This window comes from Bison bison, unplaced genomic scaffold (genome assembly GCF_000754665.1).
Source record: "Bison bison bison isolate TAMUID 2011002044 unplaced genomic scaffold, Bison_UMD1.0 scf7180017864327, whole genome shotgun sequence".
NCBI classification, from domain to species: Eukaryota; Metazoa; Chordata; class Mammalia; order Artiodactyla; family Bovidae; genus Bison; species Bison bison.
This window is the reverse complement of record NW_011494899.1, coordinates 1,395,898-1,411,662: the sequence shown is the minus strand read 5'-3', so window position 1 is coordinate 1,411,662 and position 15,765 is coordinate 1,395,898. Positions and strand designations below refer to the sequence as shown.

The 15,765-nt window shown below is 46.7% G+C and overlaps 1 protein-coding gene across 1 annotated transcript in view; it reads right to left on the bottom strand.

Annotated features, from left to right (window-relative positions):
• Positions 1-8,163, bottom strand: part of SYN3 (synapsin III) — a 487,071-nt gene extending 478,908 nt beyond the window's left edge. The window contains exon 1 of the mRNA XM_010853361.1: positions 8,101-8,163. The gene's annotated coding sequence lies outside the window, so the exon portion shown is untranslated. The remainder of the gene's footprint in view (positions 1-8,100) is intronic.
• Positions 8,164-15,765: the final 7,602 nt, after the last annotated feature.

Below are 15,765 nucleotides of genomic sequence, written 5' to 3'. Positions count from 1 at the left end.
GGATAATTCAGTTGAAATGATTCCAAAGTTCTCAATGAAGGTTTAAAAATACTCTTTAATAATAATATCACTTCACACACCTAAGGTAAGGCGTCTTGGTCTCCATCTCTACCATGTATCAACTCACTGAGTGATATAAAACAGGTAACGTAACTTCTCTAGACCTTCATTTTCCCAGATATAAACTGAGGGGCCTGATCCAATGGACTGTAGGGTCCTCTCCAGATCCAGGGACCATCTGCTGTCCCAGACAGTAAAGTGGATAATCCACAATAATCTGACTGAACTGGCTGATCTGAAAAATCACTGTGTAATTTCCAAAAGAATGGAGAGCATGCAAAGAGCCAGAGGTAGACAAAGATTCCAGCTCCAGTTCTTTTGTTACTCTACCATGAACCACCACCCCAGCACAGGTTCAAATGCCAGTGTCAACATTCACTGAGTGATGATATTGGGTAAATCACTGAACTCCTTCAGCCTTGATTTTCACATCTTTAGATTGCTTATTCTACCTCCTCCCAGGCCCACTGGGAGGGTGACGCGTTAAAATGTGTGTAAAGCCCCCTGCACCCAGAGGACACATGCTACGTTTCCCTTTGTGCAAACATCCTTCACCTCAGCAGTCATCCACTTAATCAACAGACTCAGATCCTGAGGCTTTTCATGATCCAGAGCATAGACAGCCAGAGAGGAAGGGCTCTAAAAGTCAATTAGTTCAACTCCCTCCCACCTCTGTGACTGACACATGAAGAAACTCAGACTCAGAGAGGTGCAAGGACCTGCCCAAGGACCTACGTGTTCTTCAGCAATAAAGCCCGGCCCAGAACACGGGGTGGTAGACGCCAAGGGTCACACAAGACACAGAGAGAAACCTCTGCAGGCTCTGCTCTCCTTAAAGAAAATAGGGACACTCCAAATAAAACCAAATTCTAAATGCAACGGTATTTTTTATTTACAAATTTTGGCAAGGGCTGCAGAAGAGATGTAGAGTCACAGTCTGTCTATGAAATGCAAAGTTTCCCTGAATTCCCTGTGAGATGAAGGGCAGAGTTTCTTGCTAGCAGCCCTTCCCAGTTACTCCAGTCCCCTTTCCCCTCCCCGTTTTGACTTTTTTCACTTTGTACACCTTGAGGGAGACATGCTGCACTAGGTTCCCATCTGAGCAAGGTGAGAAGTCTCAAGTCCAGGCAATAACGCACGCCCTCTGAAACACAAACGGCACAATCCCCCAACTGTGCTGTCATAATACAAAGAGAATCCTCCTGCTCCCGGAGAGCTCCAGCACGGGACATTAAGAACATGACCCAGTCCACAAAGGCACACCCAAGGGCCAGCGATCCAAAGGTCCCCCTGAAAGACACAATCAAAAATCCCTGAGGCCATTTAGGTACTCCTGGAAACCTCAGCCCAGAGTCCATCAAGGGCACTCAACTGAGCACTGAAGAGGGAGCCCCAATAAGACAAGGAGGGGCGTGGGTGACAGCTGGCTCTGGGGAGATACTGCTAACCTGATGCGCCCCCTCCTGCCTCAGATTAACAGAGAGAAGCATCTCTCTTCCAGAAGCACTGGGCAGAAAGCTACACCAAGAGCAGGCTTGTGAACAGTGTCTTGTCAGCACACTCCCCACCAAGCGGCCCCCTAATCCAAGCCTCACATGGTGTTCTTGAGCAAATAAACACAGAGAGGGAGACCGTCCTGGCCTAGCTCACACCACATGTGGGGGCAGTTCTGCATGGAGCCTGTGCCAACCTGCCTTCTAGAGCTGTTCCCTCCCGCTGCCCCCAAGGCTCTTCTCCTCCAGGCCCATTCTTCCTTCCAAAACCGGGGGCTCACCTCCTGGTTCTGAGGATCCTGCCAGGTTGAACAATGCTCAGAAGCAGGTGACCATTTAGCAGTTCATCCAGTGGGACCTCTGCAGGCCAGAGCAGCTGGAGCTGTGCCCGTGCCCAGGGGCAAGGAGAGACTGCCCTGTATAACTTTGAAAGGGCTCTCTCTTCCCTAAACACTTCTGATCACCCTCCTCCCCCTCCGTAGTACTATGGAGACATGTGCTCTGCTTGGGAGGAGGTAGGGAGGAAGGTGCAGCTATTTACTGGAAGAAGGGCAACAGCCAGCTGAGCCATGCTCCACGCTCACAACCAGCAGAAGCGGACTGGGAGAAAAATAGCTCTGTGTGCTGCCACAGAATTATTAACCCTTGGGCTCCAGCTTTGCTCCTCACACAGCTGAAGCAAGAGAAACAATACACTTACCCAATGGAGTGTCAGCCAAAGACATTACATCACCAGTCAGCACTGCCATTGGCTAATAATTCCTAGAAGGCATTATCTACTTCTAGGTGCTTAACCCTTTCGTGAACATCACAGCAAAGACTCAAGCATTTGGTCCAAGCCTATGGGTCCTGGACCATGCTTTTACCAGGATGATCTGGGGTGCTTTCTAAACATACAGATTGCTAGGTTCCATCCCAAATCATCCAAATCAGATTCTTGAGAAGTATGTGATGGTTTAGTGGTTTAGTGGTTTAGTGGTTTAGTGGTTTAGTCCGACTCTTGCGACCTCATGGACTGAAGCCCACCTGTCTCCTCTGTCTAGAGGGTTATAGTCCACGGGATTTCTCAGGCAAGAATACTGGAGTGGGTTGCCACTTCCTTCTCCAGGGGATCTTCCTGACCCAGGGACCAAACCCTGGCCTCCCACATTGCAGGCAGATTCTTTACCATCTGAGCTGGCAGGGAAGCCCGCATGGATTTCTGTGTCTTAAACAGTGTTCAGAGTGTGGAAACCACTGGCCTATTCAGAAACGCTTCCTCTCTGAAGGAATGAGATGAGATTTTTCTGATCATTTGTTACATGCCCAATGCATTACTATATCATCTCACTTATTTCCTGTGCTGAGCAGTGATGTGACTGGCTCCATTTCATAGGTATAAAAAGAGAGACTAAGTCATTTGCTCAGAGACAGAGCCCGGCTTTGAAAGTCAGACTGTTTGTACCCTATCTTACTCCTCTTTTGAAGCTTCCAAAATCAAATCAAGCTATTTGCCTACTCATTGACTCCAGGGTTATAGAAACAATAGACCTCCTGGATAAGCTGGAAAATGCCAGTAACATGTGACGCATGAAGAACTAGGGAGTGAAGAGAAAGGGAATTCCCATAGCAGGTGTTCAGGGATCATGAACCTTCCAGAGAACCCTTCTCTTTCTTAGGCTCAGTTCTTCTGCTTCTGCTACAAATCTCTGCTTAGCTGTCACTTTCTCTGGGAAGCCTCCTCCTACCTCCAAATCTGGGAGAGATGCCCCTGGTCCAGGCTCCTATGTCCTCTGCATCAGTAGCCTCACTGCTTGCTTACCAGGTAAATTCCACAAGATTAATTACAGCCATTTGTACCTTCACCAACATAGACCCAGCACAGTACCTGCCACATGTGAGCACTCAGTCTTGACTGTGGAAAGAGGAGAGGGAGGGAGGGGTGGAGAGAAGGAAAGAGGGAGGGAGGGAGGGAGGGAGGTAGGGAAGGTCCTTACTCAAATTCTAAACAGCATCACCCTGATGCGGGAAAGGCAAAGGACTGGAAGCCAGGGGAACCACAGGTACAAAACTGTCTGACCTTGGGCAAGCCCATTCTCAGGGGGCCTTGGTTTCCCCATCTGAAAATAAGAACAGAAGCTACAAGAACTACATAACTACCTACAAGAACTTCCTTGTAGGTTGTTATGAGGATCAACTTAAAGAATGATAGGAGTTTGGATGCACTCCTCTGCACTTTCTCCCTCGATCTCATCCATATTATCAGCTGGCATCAAAGTGCTGACACCCCTCTTAATAGCCGGAGGTCCCCCTCGTCCCTGTGTGGGTGTCTTGGACATCTCCAAGACAGCATTTACATTTTCTCCCCCTGATCTTCACCACCACTCTTTGACTGGTGCTCCTATCTATTGATCTTTTATTTTTTTGGTAATTGAGATGAAATTTATATAACATAAAATTAACCATTTTAAAGTATACATTTCAGTAGCATTTAGTATACTCATAGTATAGTTCAAACACAACTTCCATCCAGTTCCAAAATATTTTCACCATCCAAAAAGGAAACCACTTAGCAGTCACGCCCTGTCTACCTTTCTTCCCCTCTCCACACAAAACTCTGGCCAACACCAATCTGCCTTCTGCCTCTATGGATTAGGCTACTTGGACTATTTCATATAAGTGGAATCATATAATATGTGACTTTTTGTGTCTGGCTTCTTAAACTTAACATGTTTCCAAGGTTCATTCACATGGTAGCAAGTATCAGTGCATACTCAATCACTAAGTCATGTCTGACTCTTTATGACCTCATGGACTATAGCCCTCCAGGCTCCTCTGTCCGTGGACTTTTTCAGGCAAGAATACCGGAGTGGGTTGCCATTTCCTCCTCCAGGGGATCTTCCTGACTCGGGGATGGAACCAGAATCTCTTGTATCTCCTGCACTGGCAGGCGGATTCTTTACCACTATGCCATCTGGGAAGCCCAGCATGTATCAGGACATCCTTCCTTTTTATGGCTGAGTAAGATTTCATTGTAAGTACATACCACATTTTTGTTCATCCATTCCCCTGTTTATGGACAGCTGGCATCCAATCTTGAGCCATAAACCTCGGGGCGGGGGGGGGTCACCCTTGATCCTTCCCTTTCCCATAATCCTGACATCGAATGTATCAGCAAGTCTTGTCCATTTAACACCCCCAATACAGCTCCTTCTGCTTTTCCAGTATCACTGCTCCCCTGCAGCCAGGACACCAACACCTCTCTCACCAAACTCCTCATTTGTGCCAAGATCCCATTCTTCTTCCTAGTCCTTTTTTTACCCGCGAGCTGCATAAACCACATCATCCATTCACTTCAGCAATATTTACTGGGCACTTTTCTTTATGGAGTTTGTCTCCAAGAGGCATGACAGACAACAAGCAATTATGTAACACCAGGTTGTTACTAGGTCATTAAGATCCTTCACTGAGTTTTCATTGCACCTTGAGTAAAATCCAAGCTCAGCATGGCCTTCCATGGCCCCATCTATTTCTCCAAACTCATCTCAGGCTGCTCTCCAGTCATGCTGGATTCCATTCCTCCACCTCAAGGTCCTTGAACAAGTTGTTCTCTCTGCCTCTTGACCTTGGCATTGCTGGACCTTCCGCATCCCTCAGATCTCAGTGTAAATATCACTTCTTGGTGATACTACTCCTCTAAGTGGATCTACCCTTCATTAACTTCACTCATGCAAGAAATATGTGCTGAACACTGTGCTGGGATAAAGTGAGGTATGACCTCCTGGAGCCCTCAGTGTAGCAAGGAGGACCAATTACAGGGAAGTAAATACAATGAATCAGCAAGTGTGGTGAAGGGGGCATAAAAGGGAGGATATCTGCTTTATACCGGATGATCCAAAAGGCCTCTCTGAGGAGGTTATATTGAAACTGAATGGTGAGAAAGACTCCAGCAGGAAGATGGCCTATTACTTTCCATCACACCCTGGCTACGTATTGCAACAGTCCATTCTTCAGTATTTGCTTTGAAGGAATCAAAGCATTTAATGTCAGTCTCTGCCTCCCCTAATAGACTAAACTGTATTCCCAGCACCGAGGACAGTACCAACCATTTAGGAGGTATTCAGTGCACATTGATGAATTAATTACTGATCAATTAGTTAATCAATTCACCAATGAAATCATTCCACAGACTGAAACAAGTTCTGTGGTTTTTGCTGTGGTCATTACTTTATAGCAGAAGGACACCTACTCTGTTGGGTTTTAGAAAACAATGGGCTGACTGTAAAATGAGAATGCATATGCGTAAGAGACACTGGATAGTAGTCATTGTAGTCATTATCAGGAAAGATTCTTTCCTTGTGGAAGCTGATCGACTCAATTCAAACTCCAAAATCCATTTTCAAGTGCAGTCAAGAGTTTAAAGGTGAGAGAAAGAAATGCTTCTGTTCTTCACCAGGCACAGCGCAAAGCACCTTCTCTCTGGTATCTCGGCCACTTCCCAAGCCCACCCTGGGAAGCAGCTGCCCAGGCACAGCTCTCAGCAACCCCCTCTAAGAAGAGGGCACCTCTCACTCCCCATGCCGGTTTCTGGGAGTGCTGGCTGCACACAGCTCACAGTTGAGCTCCTCTTCAGGAACCATCCTGCTGAAGGGACACCCAAAGTTATGCCCCCTTCCCTGGAGGCAGTCTGCCCCCACTAATTGATCAACATGGGGTTTCAAAGGCCTGGCCCCCAGCCTCAGATCACCTGAGGCCTCTCTTGCTTTCCATCATTGACCAACTTCTCCCTCTGCCCCCATCCTGATTTCCTCACCATCCATCCCTTGGAGAGTGAGACCATTCCCCAAGAATCCACTTACACCCAATTCTCAGAGCCTCTGAGTCTCTTCCCTTAGAATCCAACCTATGACAGGTGGGGATGATGACTTCTTTTTTAAATAAGAAAACTGAGATTCAGAAAGGTTAATAATGTCCCCAAGGCACATGGCTAAAGTGACTTTCTGGTGTGACTCCCTGTCAAGACTTTTCTCTTCACCACAGCCTCTAATAGCTGAGGCTGTGTCTCCATGAGACAGAAAGAGCCCATAGAGAGAAAACCAGAAGATCAGAAACGACTGGCAGAGGTTCCCTTCACTATCCTCCAGGGGGCACCCCTGACAACAAGGTCCAGGTCAAAACCTCCAGAAACAATATGAAAATGACCTGTAGGTTGCAGAGGAAAGCATCACATGAGCAACGTCTCCATGCCTGAATGATCCATGCCTGGAAGCCAGGGAGCAGGGCTCTGGGGCAGACACTTCTGCCTTTAGGGGCCAGAATATTTACAACCACATCCAAAATATTAACTGCAACTTACCAGCTTTCTATTGCTCGAATCTCTATCCATTTCCATAGAGCTGCCAGAATTCTTCCCCTGCCCTCCTTGATCACAGGACAAAAATCTATAGAGTCTAAGACTGCATTTTAAGGTCTGTGCATGTTTTAGCTCCTGCCATGTTGACAGCTCATTTCCTCCCCACAAAAGCCCCAGTCCTATTTGATTAGCTGACATAGGATTAACTGATGGTCTAAGTCAGGATACTGGACTTTTTCATCTTTGCACAGGAACATCTCTGGAATTCCTGCTATCCTATCACACACACACACACACACACACACACGCATACAGACCCCCTACCCCAGTCTTGGTATCCAATCACACACACACACACACACCCCAGTCTGCTATCCCATCACACACACACACCCAGCCCACACAGCTTTCACCCTGGCAAACCCTCCTACTCCTCTAGTCCCCATTCAATAGTCATCTCCTCTTGAAAGCCTTCCTGGCTTGCTCATGGTCCTCCTCTCCAGGTAACATCCCCTGTACAACACTGCATTATAACTGTTTCTCCTGTTCTCCTTCTTAGTCCCAGGGACTCCTCCAACACCCTTCTTCCTGACTCTAGGGTTTAGCACATTGTCTGGCACACAATAGGAACCCGATAAACGCAGAATAAATACACGAGGCGCTCCATAAAGCACTAATTTCTCTGTCCTAGCTTGGCCATGGAACCACTCTGAGTTTGTTTCCCCCCCCCCCCCCCTGAGCTCCAAGAGACCTAGAAATAAGAAATGGCATGATGAATCTGACCCCTGGCTCCGGGGGCAACAGGTCAGGAGGCGTCTGCAGATCTAGGCAGAGCAGACGTCCGGCCTCTGCGGTCGCCAGTTCCCCGCAAGCTCTTCCCCGGGCCCCGTCGCTGGGTGGAGATTCTCTTCGAAGCCACTATCCGAAGCCCCTCTGGCTCCCCGGCCCCTCAGGCGTGCCCCGCACGCACACCTGTCCGTCCCAGGGTCGGCCCGGCGAGCTGGCAGCAGCACTCGAGGAGGCAGCTTGCCGCGCCGGCTCCTCCGCCCACTGTCGGGCCCCTCCGCGCGCCCGCATCCCGCAGGCACAGAGCCGGAGCTCCTGGGAACGCAGCCTGGCGCCGGGACGCCACCAGCAGCCTCGGCGGGAGGTGGCGGGGACTCCCTGTTACCAGAAACCTCACAAAGTCTTAACTTCGCTGCGGGTTCTGCTTACCTTGCGAGCCGCCAGGAACCCGGAGCCGGGGGTGTGCCTTGGCCGCGGCGCCCGCCTGCAGATCCACTGGGGTCCCGGAGCTCAGCCTCCGCACCCCGTGGCGCGCGAGCGTCTCCCCTCGCCGCGGGGCCCCATTGGCTCGGGCAGCCAGGCCCCGCCCACGGGAGGCTCCGCCCACTGGAGGCCCCGCCCCTCGCGCCCCTTTTGCCTCTCGGCTACCCGGCTCTCGGCCCCTTCAAGTGGTGAGGTGCTTCTAGACTCAGCTCTCACCAAGCTCAGGCAACCGAGAAAGGTAATAATTCTCCATCCCAAGAGCGTCTAGACGCCCCTCGGGGAGTGTGAAGAGTGCAGAGTCCCTGGAAACCAGCTTTGAGAAAGTCACCTGACCCTCCCTGGCCTTTGGGAGACTCCAGAAATCCCACAGCAGATGTCTCAGGCCCTGTGCTAGGCACTTAGAGCCAGGCGTGCCTCGGGGAACCACACAAAGTTTGTCGCCCTCACGGATTTTGCACGAGGTGGGGGTCGGGGCGGGCAGGCTATAAGCAGATAAACAAATAAAAAGGTAATGCCAGATTGTTGTGAGCATTATCGGTGGGGTGATTTCAATAAGAAAGGGGGCCGGGGACGCTATAAATGGGGTGGTCTTGAAGGCCACTTTGAACAAGGAGATGAAGAATAAAAGCCGTTCCAGGGCTGGAGGGGCAGCATTGCTGACAGGGAGCAGCAGATGTACCTTGGTTCTGAGGCTGGAGCTGTAGTCTAGGATGGCCCAGTGCAGTGAGCAGGGGGAAAGAGGGTTAAGTCACCCAGAGCTCACAAAAGTGTGAGGCAGGGTTAGGGGCTCCAGCTTTGCTGTAAGCACGGAAATAAACGAGAGAAGGGTTTTGAGTGGGACTGCTGCTGCTGCTAAGTCGCTTCAGTCGTGTCCGACTCTGTGCGACCCCAGAGACAGCAGCCCACCCGGCTCCACCTTCTCCGGGACTCTCCAGGCAAGAACATTGGAGTGGGTTGCCATTTCCTTCTCCAATGCATGAAAGCAAAAAGTGAAAGTGAAGTCGCTCAGTCGTGTCCGACTCCTAGCGACCCCATGGACCGCAGCCCACCAGGCTCCTCTGTCCATGGGATTTTCCAGGCAAGAGTACTGGAGTGGGGTGCCATATGACCCCTTTTAAAAGACCACTCTGGCTTTTTGTGTGGAGAATGGATTTTCGAAGGGAAAGAACGGAAGCAGGAGACGAAGGAGATGTCTTAGTCTTACCCTGCTTGTGCTGTTGTAACAGTATACTGTAGACTGGCTGGCTTAAACAAAGAAATTTATTTTCTCAGTTCCGGAAGCTAGAGGTCCAAGATCAAGGTGCTCTCAGGATGGGTTTCTGGTGAGAGTTCTCTTCCTGGCTTATAGACTGTTGCCTTCTACCTGAGACCTCACATGGTGGGGAAAGAAAGACCAAGCATGCTGATGTCTCTGCTTCTGAGGGCACTAATCTCCCGTCATCTCATCTAAACCTAAAATCTGAAACACCTCATCGCCAAATACCATCACATTGTGGGTCAGGAACACCACATATGACTGACAGGGGTGGGGAGTACATAATTCGGTACATAATAGCAGAAGGTTGTTACAGAAATCAAGGCAAGAGATGATAGGGGCTTAGACCAATGTGGTTACAACAGAGATGGGGAGAGTGAACTGACTGAAATATATTTTGAGAATATCATGGAAAGGCTTAATGATGGATTGGATTTAGGAGATGAGAAAAACGAATGAATGAAGAATGACTCCTCGGTATTTATCTTGAACTACCCACGGGGTAATGGTGCCATTGCCAACGTGGGGAAGAATATGGAGGAACAGGTTGGAAGCAGAGGGAAATAAAGGAAGGCTCCATTGTTGGCATTTGAGCAACCTATTAGATAGCCTATAACAGTGCCGGGCTCTCTTCAAATTATTCCATATGTGTTAACAATTGTCTATATAATTCCCATGATAACCATATGGTAGAAAAGTACTCTCACTGTCCCCGTATTCCAGATGAGGAAATGAAGGCACTGCCCAAGGTGGGTGACTGGATACACAAGTCTAGAGCACAAGTAAGGGTCTGAGACTGGAAATATGCATTGGAGGATGCCCTGACCTGGGCTGTATGAGACCACCAAGAGAGAGCGTGCAGTATGAGAAGAGAGGAGAGCCAAGCCCTTGCAAGGTTCTCTTCCAACATCTTCCACTTATTGTGTGACCTCTACTAAGTGACTTTAGTCAATAAGAAGTGACCCAACTTTAGTAACTAAGGGGAAATAAGATTTGCTCAGGGATTGCACACTCTGATATGAACATGGACAGGCAGTAACGTAGCAAGTGAAGTTGGCAGGGGGGATGAAACAGAGAAGGGTGGTTGGTGTGTCACACTCGGGTGTGCCCACCTGTCTAAGTGAGCCATCATTATTCCACACCAGCTGATTTTTGCCATATGGAACATGGACCCTGAGTTGCCAAATGATCTGACTTTTATTAAAGGGCTAGGAATTCAGATTATGTTAAATCTCCAGATTTATTAATTTGGCAATTAATTTTAATTTAGTCACTACTGTTGGGCAAAATCAAACTTATGTATGGACAGGATTTGCTTATTTGGCTACTACTTTCCACTTCTGGATTAGATAATGTCTCAGGTCCTTTCAAGAAACTTCCTGAATACTTTCTGTCTAGATACCAGACACAGATGTTGGTAATAGTTGGACATTAAGAGGACCAAGGAAATCTCAACTCGGAAGCACAGCATAGTCTTTGATGACATTGGCCAGTCTCTGCCTTGACCCACTGGACATTTCATTTCTAAGCCTCAGTTTCCCCACCTGTAAAATGAGGAGCTCAGAATAGTGCTCCTCCAAGACCCCTCCCAACTCTAACATTTAGAGTTACATCATAGCAATAATGGAAAAGGTGTTCTTGTCTGGGTCTGTAAATTCAAAAGGTCTCACTAAGTATCAGTTTTAAACAAAGAAGAAAAGAGGAAACAGGGAGTAAGAGGATTAGATGAGAAGCCAGGCAAATTGTGGCATAGAAAATTATTTTTTATTGAGCTATGAATAAGAAAAAAAGGCAATTAGATCAGGAGTGCTTAATGGTTTCTACTAAAAATTCAATATATTGTAGCCAATTCTGTCTATATATCACCAACGGTTTTGCAGTAATGAGATTCTCCTGTCAAGTATTGGAGGTCAGCTACACTCTAGAATTATTTATTCTTATGTGCTGAGCTTATGTAATGAAAGAGCCTAAAAGCAGATAATTGCTCCCCATAGCATTAGTCCCTTCTGTCCCCACCTGAGATATGGTTTAAAACTGAGGAAACAGCTTATGATTTTATAAATCACTGGATCTTGTGTAGCGGAGTGAACATGAGGTTGAGAGCTGGGAGACCTGGCACACAGCCATTGAATAGCCTCTCTGAACCTTCTCCATCAGTTAAAATGACTGGTGCACAAAGGTGGCTTTCCTAGAAGACATTTGTATTCAGGTCTCCACATTTCTTTGGAGGGAATTTTTCATTGTGTGGGGACCTGGTAATTCCCAGGGCCAGATCTTTCCACGATTCTCCACTTCTCAGTCTCCCAAAACTCTTCAGGCAGAGGTGTCATCTCAATTGGACCAATTAGATGCTCACTCCTGGGACTTTGTCTCTCCAGAAAGTGACAAAGATGGAGAGCTAGGGATTGACCGTGAGACTGAATAGAGTGATGGTAGAGGCAGCAGCCATACCTTGAAGACCAGTGCTTGCTCCTTGGTCGTGAATCTTGTTGGCCAGTCTCCAGAATTCCCTTGGTTTCTGTCAGTTTTGCAAGCCTATTCCTTCATGCCAGCCCTGTCCTCCATCCAGATTTATTTTGTGAATCTCCTATCTCTGCTAAATTCCCTTCTTGTGTTAGCAGTTCAAATTGTTTCTCTTGCTATTAACAAGAATCCTGATGGATCCAGGGAGGAAAGAAACATTGTATCATAAGACACAATTTGGACATGTCTGGATGGACACACACTGATAGGCATACACTGTTCTCCTATCACTCATTAAGAAATCTGGCTCCATGGTGGTGGTAGTGGTGGTTAAAAAGGATATTTGTTAAGAACCCAGATCTGCTCTGCTTAATAGATCTTTAAAAATGACCAAGTCCTTATAATAACAAAAACAACTGCAGAAATAAGCCTTCCCATATGTAAATGTTGGTTTGCAAAGTCCTTTCACATAAATTCCCTCATTTTATATGTGCTCCTGTATGGTAGGCAGATTAGATAGTATTCATGGCTCAGAGATTAAATTAATAATAGCTCTCATTTATTGAACACTTTTTGTGTGCCAGGCACTGTGCTAAAAGCTTTATGTACCCATATATCAACCCTGATAAGGAGATAGTATCCCCATATCACAGGTGATGAAATTGAGGCTTGTGCAAGGTCATATAGATGATGTGAGAACTCAAACTCAGTTCTGTCTTTTTTAATGTCTTTGGCTGTGCCTTGGGGCGTATGGGATCTTGGTTCCTTGACCAGGAATCAAACCCATGCCTCCTGTATTGGGAGTGTGCAGACTCTTAACCACTGAACCACCAGGGAGGTCCTAAACTGAGAGTTCTGTTCCAAACTCAAGAGTTCTGTCTTGATGACAAAGGCTGTGTGCTTGTAACATACACATGGCTTGGTGTCATGTAATACAGCCAGTGAGAGACATTGCCATCACTGGAGTCCAGGTCCTGAATCAGGAACGTTTCCATTCTGTTTGGCTATGGCTTGTTCAAACTTGTCAACAAGGGCAGAGTTGATTCAGTAGCCCATCATGGAGACATAAATGTTTAAGGTCACAGAAAATTATTTTAATACTTCCCACTCTCTACCTGTCATGGTGCCTAAAATCCTTAGTCAAAGATGAATTGCTCTGTTTGAAGATTGATCAAGGGACACAAATACACATGTGCCTGTAAGGAGTAAGATGCTGTTTTATCAGCTGGGGGTGGGGTGGGGGGTGGGGGTGAAACAGCTTTGGAGCCTATCCAGAAAGGGTTAACGTAGTCAACATTTCACTGTGTATTTGCTTATCAAATACTCATGTGGTAACAGCCTCAGGTTCTTATCTATAAAATATGAAATAGGGACAATAATAACAACAGAAACAATAATAATACCTTCTGGAGTTCTGGTAAGGACAAAAGCTATTGAAACAGAAAGTTCTTAGAGAATGCCTGGTGTATATCAAGTATTCTTCAGGTGTTAAAAATAAATTAACTAAAAAACAAAACAATTTGACTTCAAAAAAAGACATAAAAGTAGAAAAACTTCTCAATTTCACCTGTTTCCTCTTTTGATTTTTTTAAAAATAATAGTTATTTTATTTGTTTCCTCTTTAGATTCTTTAAAAGATATGTATTTATTTTATTCATTTATCTGGCTGCCCAGGTCTCAGTTGCAGCACACGGGATCTTTTACTTACGGGCATGTGGAATCTCCTAGTTGCAGAATGCAGGCTCTAGTTTCCTGATGAGGCATTGAACCCAGGCCCTCTGTGTTGGAAGCATGGAGTCTTAGCTACTGAACCACCACAGAAGTCCCTCCCCTTTCTATTTAAAAATTGTTTTAGAAAGACAAGGAGGTGGGGCATAGAATAAAAGAAAATCTGAAAATATTAATTTACTCCTCCACACGAAGCAATTCATTTCATCTCTGTGCTGTACTTACTACATCTCTGTGCTTAGTCGCTCAGTTATGTCTAACTCTTTGTGACCCTTTGGGCTGTAGCCCACCAGGCTCCTCCGTCCATGGGACTTTTCAGGCAAGAATACTGAGAGTGGGTCGCCATTCCCTCCTGTAGGGGATCTTCTCCACTCAGGAACCAAACCCACATCTCCTGCTTCTCCTGCTTGGTAGGTGGATTCTTTACCCACTGAACCATCAGGGAAGCCATGAGCCTTAGTAAAATGAGGGGAGTGTTTAACATGTCCTAAAATCTGTAATCGGAGAAGGCAATGGCACCCCACTCCAGTACTCTTGTCTGGAGAATCCCATGGATGGAGGAGCCTGGTGGGCTGCAGTCCATGGGGTCGCTAAGAGTCAGACACGACTGAGCGACTTCACTTTCACTTCTCACTTTCATGCATTGGAGAAGGAAATGGCAACCCACTCCAGTGTTCTTGCCTGGAGAATCCCAGGGACGGGGGAGCCTGGTGGGCTACCGTCTATGGGGCTACCGTCTAGAGTCGGACACGACTGAAGCGACTTAGCAGCAGCAGCAACATCTGTAATTCTTGTTTTCAACCCCAAAGCAAAGGCTCAAAAGTAAAGTAGCCTGGTCTGAAGCTGAAGCAGATTGTAAACTAAAGCCTTTGAGCAGATTTTTAGATAAGGATTTCATGCTTGCTTGTGTGTAGTGCAAAGCATTTTTTGCTGACATTGCAGAAGATTGTCATGGCAACCAGGAAGCTAAGTTTCCAAGTCTTTGGAATCCCCCTTCAGGGGAGGCAGATGTCAGTGGGCGTTCCTTTGTAATTAAGAGCGCTTGAAGGTTTTAGCTGATCAAGTCAGTTTCAAGGTAATGTTCTAATACATCTGCCTCCACAATTCACTAAGGAGCAGCTGCAGCAAGGCAGAAAGACCACCAGCCTCCATCCAATGAGATAGGCAATGAAAATGCATAAGCCATGGTTCTCATCACTGGTTGCATGTTAGAATCACCTCTGGATATTCTAGTGTTTGGGCCTCTGATTCCCCAAATATGTCAGGTGACAAGGAATGGGGCCTGGGTATCAGCTGGCATTTTTGTCAGTCTTTTGGATGACATCATTGTGTCATCAAGGTTGAGAACCACTGAGCTGGAGTTTGAATCCCAGATCCACATCTTCCCATATGGCTGTGTGGTCTTGGCCCAGCCTCTTCACTTCTCCACCTTGCAGATTTCTTCACCTATAAAATAGGATAATATAAATAGCTTTACAGAGCTGTTGTGAAGCTTAAACACATAAGTGCTGGAGCTTTCCTGGCAGTCCAGGGGTTAAGACTCTGTGCTTCCAGTGCAGGGGTTGGGGCATGTCCAGCCCCTGGTCAGCGAACTAAGACCTCACATGGGAACTAAGACCCTACAAGCTGTGCAGCACAGCCGGAAAAAAAAAAAAAGAATCAATAAATAAAATTTAAATATTAAAGTTCCTGGGAAATGCCATTATATCAACGTTAGCTTCATACGAGTTAGAACAAGCCTGGGATTGCGAAACCCAGAAACAAATGTGCAAACTACTGTGCTATATGCAAACAAATTTACATATAATGTGGTTTAAGTATTGGCTCAGAGAAAAAGGAACAGAGTAGATGCATTTTAAGTTGCATAACTATAGAAAAATATTTGTCCTTTCAAAGGTATTTACATATTTTATTCTGTTTGCCTTTACAAAACCCTCTGAAGTTGAAGTTATTGTTCAGGGAAGTGAACTTGTTTGCTTAAGTTGTTACATCTCTTTGTTGGGTAAACAATTGCTGATCAATTGCTAATGCTGTTCTAAGTTGCTTCAGTCATGTCTGACTTCCTGACCCCATGGACCGTAGCCTGCTGGGCTCCTCTGTCCATGGGATTTTCCAGGCAAGACTACTGGAGTGGGTTGCCATTTCCTTCTCCAGGGGATCTTCCT